The 6000-nt window shown below is 57.0% G+C and overlaps 1 protein-coding gene across 1 annotated transcript in view; it reads left to right on the top strand.

The window, feature by feature from the left end:
• Nucleotides 1-6000, top strand: part of KSR2 (kinase suppressor of ras 2) — a 77514-nt gene that overhangs the window by 4436 nt on the left and 67078 nt on the right. The gene's annotated exons all lie outside the window — the stretch shown is intronic.

Here is a 6000-nt window from a genome sequence, read left to right as displayed (position 1 = left end):
GAAGCCCCTTCCCAAGGCATGCACAAGCCTTGCTTCCCCTTTCCCCTGGGGTGGGGGGATTGGGAGGGTCTGTGTGGGTGCCTCCCCACGGCAGGGCCCCTGGGGATGTGGGTGCTGGGATGGGGGTGCTGAGCTGGCGGGTCCCCGGGCGGTGGCAGCAGAGCTCCGTGCTGCAGAGGCGGCTGCACGAAGCCAGAGCTGTTCTGGCTTTCTCTGGGCTGGCAGACTTGCGAACAGGGCTGGGGGCTGCAGCCACGGTTGGGTTTCCTTGGGGAAGGGGCGAGCGATGCAGTGGGTGGTTGAGCAGGATCCGGCACTCCTGGGATCTCCTCCCAAGCCAGCCGAGCCTTGCTGGACGATGCCGTCTTGGGACCGAAAGCTGCTTTTCCAGGGCTGCTGTCGACAGCGTCTGGCCTGGTGGTGAATTGGGGGGGGGTCTTCTCTACAAGTATTCCCTCCTCCCCACCAAGGAGAGGCTCACCATCACCTCCCCATGTGTGATAGGGACTGGCATGGCTCTTCCCTGTGGATGGCACCACTGAATCAGTGCTGGGGAGTGCTGCCTGCGGGGTGCCTGTGGGCAGCAGCAAGGTTGGGGGGATGTCTCCTTTTGGAGCAGCTGGGGGAGGGATGCTAAGACCCCATTTCATAGTCTAAATCCTCCCCCTACTGCCGTCCCCTTCTCAAGGGCTCCCTTCCTGGCCCTAGACTGGGGTGATGGTAGTGGGCTGGTTTAGCTGTGGTCCCTGCTGGGACTCTTGGCCTGGCAGGACCTTTCTGTAGGAGGACCCCTGTCCTGCCAGACCCTGGGGTTTGGGGACCCCAGACCCCTCTGCCTGGCCCTCGTCCCTTCTTGAGGGTCTCCTCCAATGTAGCTACATCCCAGGGGCTGGGGGGATTGGGGGGATGAAGGGTGAGCCCTGCTGGGTTTTCGGCTGGGCTTTGCAGGTTCAGAGCAGCCCCTGGGGACAGGAGGGGACAGGGCTGGCAGCGAGGAGGGTGCGTGATGTGGCTTCACCAAGAAGCGGCTTTCAGGGACTGGCAGTGTCCCAGCATTACTGTTGCTTGGCATGATATAGCCCAGGAAGGGGGTCCCACCCCGCTGTCCTGGAGGGGTCTCGGCCACATCTACCTGCCGTGGTTACTGTGGTTTCTCTGGGCTTCCCACGTGGCGTGGACTGCGTGGCATGGCGGTGCTGGCGGACAGTGGCAGAGGGCTCCTGCCACCGCACGCTGTCACCGGGCTGGTGCAGCAACTGCTTCCATCGCTGCGTTGGAGCAGTGAGGTGGGGATGGCTGAACCCAGCCTGACATTTCCCGCAGAGCATGAGTCCCCACGCTCTTTAACTCCCTAAATCCGGCTCCCACCTGTGCTCCTGCCCTCCTTCCCTTTGGCATTTTCACTAAGTCTCTCCGCTATTTGAGGAAGGGCATCGATGCCTTCCTCAGAGTTTGGGGAAGGCTCTCAGCCTGCTCTTTGTTTAAACACCTTTGACTTTTAAAGCTCGTTGCAAACAAATATTGCTTTACTCGCCGTGCTGGCTCAGCCCATCCCTGCATCCCCCCCACTGCCCCTCTGCTCGCTCAGTCAAGGGAATTCCCCCATGCCCTGGTGTGACCTGTGCTTTGGAAAATATACATGAACCTTTGGCTCAGCAGCTGCAGTGAAGATACTAAAACATCTTTTGCCCTTCCCGTGGTTTCTGGCTGGCAGAGATGGGGGCGGGGGGTACTGGGGGGCTGTAGGATGCTAGCTGCTCGATTTGCTTTTTAATGGGGCAGCTGATGGGGCTGCCAGCCCTCCCAGCAGGACGTGGCTTGGTGGCCCATTGGGTCCCTGCAGGAGGGAGTTCGCCGCTATCTAGGCGCCGTGCGTGTTTGCCTTCCCCAGCGCTCCATTTAACTCCATCCATCATCGCGCAGCTCCCGGGGGGGGGCTGCGGGCTGGGCTGTGCGGCGAGGGCTGCTGTTTTGTCCCTCTGGCATTGCAGAGATGCTGCAGCGGTCGTTCCTGCTCTGCCGGGGCCGGAGACTTGGGCTCTGCAGTGCAACGGTCCCTGGCGTTGCCGGTCGGTGTGGATCCCTGCCGTGCCGGCACCGTGCACGCACGGTGCTGGAGAAACCCCTGGGCACATCGTCTGATGGATGGCATGAGCCTTGGGGACAGGCAGCTTGGAGCACCGCAGAGCCCCTGAAGGATGCGGGAGTTCCCTGGCAACAGAGGAGACCAAATCCATCTGAATTTCTAGAGGATTTGGGTGCAGAAACCTCCATGTGGGTTGGCAGTTGGTTTCCTTGTATCCCACTCGGCACAGCTGCATGTCCCCTGTCTCTGCGCTGGTTTTTCCCTGCCTGGCAGAGCGTTTGCCTGGCCAAATGGCCCTGTCTCAGCAGTCCCTGTGCTTTTTGGCCCCAGGAGAGGGGGAGCACAGCCCCTGCCCCTCTTCTGCAGGTGGGGAGATGAGAGCGGTCGTACCTCTGGCCGGGTCAGGGTGCGATGCTCTCTGCCGTTGGGTGGTGGGAGCAGAGCATCCCGTCCGGCTCTTCAGGGCCGGGTCCGAGGTGCACCGTGGTCCAGGCGGTGCATTTTGGTGGGCTGTGGGGATAGGGAATTGGCAGAAGAGCGTTTCTGGTACGTTGGCGATGTCCCCCTGTGCTGTTGGGGGCAGCTGGGACCGAGCAGAGATGGGGCTGTAGCTCTCCCATCTGGGGTGCACTAAGGCAATGCTGTCTGCTCGTGTCTGTCCATCTGTCCATCCATCCCTCAGCCGCATTTCAGCAGATGCTGAGCTGCTGGCTGGCTCCATGTCTTGGTGACTGGCCACCAACCTTGCCCTGTCTGCAGGCTTGGGCCAGGAAGGTCTACACCAGCTTCGAGAGCTGTCCTGGCTCACGCAGAACCTGGCAAGCGTATGTCCCCTTGGTGTCCCCTTGTCCCCTGGGGCTCCATCTGATGCACCACTAACCCTCCTTCGAGGCTTCTCGAAATTACCTGCTAGATGTGTTGCCTTGACCCTTGCAAGCCCCGGGAGCTGTCTTATGCTTGGCTGGACCCCACCAGCCGGGTGCCTGGGAGGTTTGGATGGCCCCGAGGAGCCGGCTGGGGGCTTAATAGTTGGGTGCTGGGTGGGGGGGGGGGGCTGGAAAGCATCCCAGGATGGCAGCAATGCTCTCTTGGAATGCAGTGCTGGGATCTCAGGTCCGTTGGGTTATCGCAGCTCTTCCAGAAGGAACCCCAGAAGTACCACACCACAATTACCGTGGCTTTTTATCTGCATTTTATCTTCTTGTAAAGCAAGAGACGGTCCTAGTCCGAAAATATAATTAATGAACAAGTTGCTGCCTCTTTAAAACATCATGTAATTTCTTTGCAAGTGCGGTAGTGGTCGATTTCTAGAAGCCAAGATTAGTATTAATAAAGCAGGAATGAGGTACAGTATTAACCTTTTCCATCAATCTTTATTTATTGAGTCGTTAATTAGAGACATCTAATTTCCCAGGCCAATTCTGCCTGGGCGTGGGGGCTGGGGAGGAGGCGGGGAGGAAGCAGGATGCTGTTTCATCGCTTAAATGGCAATGAATTTTGCCAGAATGGGGTTTGATGGTGGGGAAGGAGCCCCTTCCCAAACTGAACATCCTGGGGGCAGCTCCAGCAGCAGGGAAAGCCCCAGAGCATCTTAAAAACCAAAAGCATGTTATATTTATCAAATCTAGTGGCAACCCTATATTAAACCCCTGCTTTATTGTGTTAACAAGTCTGTATTGGATTTTTCTCAGCTGCAAAACCTTACACTTGGCAGCGGTATTTTATTAGCAGCCAAGGCATCAGTTTTGAACTTGAAGTGGGATTAATTTAATATTAAGTAAGAGCTGAGCGGGGCCGCTGCGGATTGAGGAGTTGATGGCGTGTGACTAGTGAGTTATGCGTGGAGGTTATTAGCTGTCCTACAGGGAAAAAATGATCCGGAGCTGAATATTTATGAGTCGGCCTGGTCCTGGGAGGGCTGCGGGTGGCTTGGAGACAGTGCGGGGCAGGCAGAGTGATGAGCAACAACAACAACAAAACCCCAAAACAAAACCCAGCAGTGAGCATCCTCATTAGGGCCAAATTTGAAAGCTGCACTGGCCATGGTGTAAAGGTTTGTGGAGTCGATCCCTCCTGGTGACTGGTGTCCCCGTGCCTGCAGAGCCATCCTCCCAGTGTGTGATGGGGCTGAAGGACTGGGTGATGCCGGGGTTTATTTCGCCCCATGGCGAGGGTGTGATTGCTGGGATGCTGGTGTTGGGAGAGGCGGCTGCAGCCGTGGGGGTTTCCCTGGCTGTAAAGCAAGCTGAGGTCTTGCTCCGGTTTTATGCACATCTCCCTTTGGTCATCTGGATGCTGTCTTTGGGGAAGGAAAGAGCGATTGCAGCATCGCCTGAGGAGCAGTCGGGGTGCAGGGCTGCTTTGGGTACGGCTCCTCCTTTGGATGGGACCCGCTGCCCCCAACTCCCTAAGGGGTAGCAAATTATTCCCAGTGTTTTGTTTTAGGAAATGAAAGCGAAACTTGCTATTTGTCTTTTGGAACAGGGGGAAAACAGCTTTTCTGATGACATTTTGTCATCTCTCTGCAATCTATGAGCTGCATCCCGACGGTGGGCACTCCTCTCCGCCTTCTCCCAGGAGTTTGTTTTCCTGTTGATTTTAATGGAGTGGTTCAGAAACAGCTTCTTCCCTAATTAAGTACGGTGGAGTGAAGGAGGCTGGGCTAAGCGGGGAGGCAATGGCAGCACTGAGGGAATTAATAAAGCCAAATTTGGCCAAGGGGAGCACCTCTCCCTTTGTGCTGGTGGCCGGGGTTTGGTGGCAACTGGGAGGGGAGAGGCGGCCCGGGGGGTCGGAGGGTGGCTGTAGCTGATGCTCATTTCAATATGCAATTAATATTCCCTGTCTAAACAAAACAAATCATCTTTTATGAGTGAACGGGCAGCTTGCAGTGCCGTCGAGGCAGGCAGAGCTTGGGGAAAAGTGGGCCAAGGGGAGTTTGCTTCTGTGCCAGCTCTTCCCTTGCTTTTCCAGCTGGGAATCGGCTCTGGCAGAGCGGTAATGCCCAGGGGAGCCCTGGGAGGGAGCAAAATCTGAAAGTGTTTAACATGCTTTGCAGAAAGAACAGCTTGGGGATTTTTTTTTGTTATTTTTTTCCTTTCAAGTGCGTTCTTGGTTTAAGTGTATCTCATCAAGCGGAGTGCCCGCTACCTGCAGCGTGCCTGTAAGCAACCGTGTGTTGAAAATACATTTTCCCCAGCTTATCCGGGGTATTTTTAGGCCTGACGCACCCACCAGTCCCATACCGGGTTATTTTTGCTCTCGAGTGCCTCGGTTGTGCTATGACACAGCCGAGCATCGAAGGGGACAGCAGTGAGGGGGGGGACGTGGTGGCCACGATGCCACAGCTGAGCTTGGGGTGGTGGGAAGCGGCCTTGGCTCTCTTTCTTCATTAACCACTGCTAATTACTGCTGGGGCTGGGAGCATGGGGATGCTGCTGGGCCCGCAGCATCTGGGCAGTTTTGAGTTATGTAAATCTATGTGTGCAAAGCAACCAATGGGGAAGCACCTTGATTTGCATACGTGCATGCCGATTTGCAAATCCCTGGGTGCGGGTTAATTAACCGGAGGGGTCGATGGTTTGCCGGAGGATTTAATCCGTGGCGTTGTGTCCTCCCTCACCTATTCCCGTGCACGGCCACGGCTGCACCTTCCCCAGCCCCGGGCTGTGCGTGGAGCCGGGTGCCACCAACTGGGGTGGCCTTGGGGACGAGGAGACAGCCCAGTTACGTGGCACTGGGTTGAGCACCCAGTTTGCTGGTATGTGGGCGCAGGTGCCCGCAGGCAGGGTCACCTTGTTGGAGGTGACACGACCCTGCGCAGAGCGGAGTTTCGGGGGGGGGGTGACACGTTCCAACTTGTCACCTGCCGTGTCCCCGCTTGGGCTGGGCTGTTTTGACGAGGAGGGGGCTCA

The sequence above is a fragment of the Haliaeetus leucocephalus genome, unplaced genomic scaffold (assembly GCF_000737465.1).
Source record: "Haliaeetus leucocephalus isolate CR32 unplaced genomic scaffold, Haliaeetus_leucocephalus-4.0 Scaffold165, whole genome shotgun sequence".
NCBI classification, from domain to species: domain Eukaryota; kingdom Metazoa; phylum Chordata; class Aves; order Accipitriformes; family Accipitridae; genus Haliaeetus; species Haliaeetus leucocephalus.
Note: the sequence above shows the minus strand (reverse complement) of the source record. Positions and strands in the feature narration are given on the sequence as shown.